The sequence below is a fragment of the Solanum pennellii genome, chromosome 8 (genome assembly GCF_001406875.1).
Source record: "Solanum pennellii chromosome 8, SPENNV200".
Classification (NCBI taxonomy): domain Eukaryota; kingdom Viridiplantae; phylum Streptophyta; class Magnoliopsida; order Solanales; family Solanaceae; genus Solanum; species Solanum pennellii.
This window is the reverse complement of record NC_028644.1, coordinates 2,788,489-2,790,984: the sequence shown is the minus strand read 5'-3', so window position 1 is coordinate 2,790,984 and position 2,496 is coordinate 2,788,489.

The window sequence follows — 2,496 nt, the reverse complement described above, 5'->3', positions numbered from 1 at the left end:
GGGAGTGAATATATATATTTTTTGATAGAAGTTGTTGGATTATATCGATCTAATAGCTTTCTCTAGCTTCGCCCCGATTTAATGACTTTTTTTTTATTTAATTTCTTTATACAAGTTAGTGTCAGCCTCAAAGTAAACATTTGTTTCTACAATTGGAGTTTGCTTTGCTTAGGTCTTAGGTTTTTATATTTAGCTTATCTAACCTAGGATTCCTCAAACACAAAAGAAAGAAAGACTATGCATCCTAGCTAGGTCTTTGATGAGTAAGTCAATCAATTAATAATTGTAGTTCATTTTTATCGGAAATAACTTCAGTAAAAAAAAATTTATCAAAAATACGCATCTGAATATAATGTTATCCTTGATAAGATATAATAAACTTTAGGTCAAAATGTTTGATATTTGGTCTTTATAAGGCTCTATTTTATACAAATATATTCGAAGTTATGTGAATTTCAACGTCAATCACGTATGTCTAAAGTTGAAACAGCGGATATTTGTGCATTTTGCCCCTTGTAATTGGGCAGGTAAATGGACTCGAACCGCGACTTGCATATGGGCCGGGGCTAGACCAAAATCATAGCCGATTGAAGTTTTTTTTTGGGCCAATTTGATTGGGTTACTAAATTGGCCCAATATACTTGCAAGGTTTGTAGCCCACTATCAATTTAAAATAAATTGTGAATATTTATCTTCAAACGGAATGAGGTATATTTTTAGAGTATTTTATACGAGCGCGATAATATTTTTTTTAAGGTCCGAGCAATATAAAAATCATCGTCAGACGTTAGCCAAAAGATAGCTAGTGTTTTGCTGAGCTAAAGAAAAAAATAGAAAAGTATTTTAGAAATTTGCATCGAATAAACTCTAACTTTATTTCCTCTCGAGGTTCTGATTTAGTGGCAAAAGCAAAAATTGTGTTAAGTGAGTTAAGTACTTGTCATAGGTTTCAAACTCTATTGCAGAAAAATACTTTTTAGGTGAAGAAAAATAAAAAAAAAAGCACTCAATATTCATCGATTTTTGAATTATACGTGAAAAAAAATAATTAAAAGGAGCTTCATTTCAATTTTGGATTTCTGCCTATATATAAGCAAAAAGGTAATTTCGTACTGACAATATCGATTGTAATAATGAAATTATAATTGTTTCTTCATTTTTAATTAGAAATTTCATATTTGAATCTAGATATGAAATTTGTCTTTATCAGAAAGCATTTCATCCCCCCTCCCCCCGGGCTCCTCTTCTCCCTCCAATATATAACTTTTCGATTCCAATAATTGTTATAATAAGTTTTAAAAAATTAATTTCTCACGAAATTTTAACATTTTTCAAGTAAAATACATCTCCAACTATAACTTTAATTCTATATAATATTATCTTTAAAATTAAAATATCATTCAATTCATGTCCAAACGTTTACAAAATCTTTTGTAAAGGAAAATGATACACAGCTGTGACTTGGTGATAATGATGTTGTGAGTTGTACATTTTTAACCAAACTCTTTTAGTCAACTTGTATTTAACTAAAATTTGGTGAGTATATAGTTATTAGGTGGTAGGTTATTGCTAAGGATATTTTAGTTGTGTTTCGAGTTGAAAGTTAGAAATTTTATTAAGAATAGTCTAGAATTTTTATAACGATGTTCAATTAATTATCTTTTGTTGATTATATAATCCTGTCCTTAGCTAGTATTATTTCAGTTTATCTCTTTTTGTCTGTTTATTTTTATTATTGGTACTTAATATCTATTCAAATTAATATATGTCGTATATACACGTACAAAAATTTTTGAGCTAAAGTTATCAAATTTTATTATGTTTGTACTTAATATCGTAGATTCACTTTTATTTTCCAATCTTAAAGGGATTGAATATATACTACTATATAACTTATGCCTGTATTATTTATGAATAAAACACAAACTTAACAACTAAATATAGTAGTATATAATTTATTGTTGATTTTATATGAAAATTGTATCTCTACAAATACAATCAATCATGATACAAATTAATAATGAGTTGCGTTTGGAGATTAAATCTCCTCTTAACCTAATTAAGGTGATTTAGACAAGATATCCACTTGTAAATTTTTGAGGATACGATCCTAGATAAAAGGCTACGAAAGTGAAGAATTAGAATAAAAATATTATCAGACAATCAACATCATCTGATTTTTCTTCCGTGTATTATTATTAGTATGTTCCTGTTATATCTTATGCCTCATTTTGATTATTCCACGTTATTTTTTTTTTGACTTCAGTTAGCTTGTCATTTGTTGTTACTACTGTTCTTTTATCTAATATATTCTATTTTCACAAAAGAAATATTATATGTTCTTACTTGAGCCAAAAATATATATCGAAAATACTATCTCTATCTTTATCATATCTTTATCAAAAAATTGTAAAATCTTGATTCGTGTTCATACCACCTTTCGACTCAACTTATAGAAAATTAAATTGAATATGTTATTTTTATCATGTCTGCTTC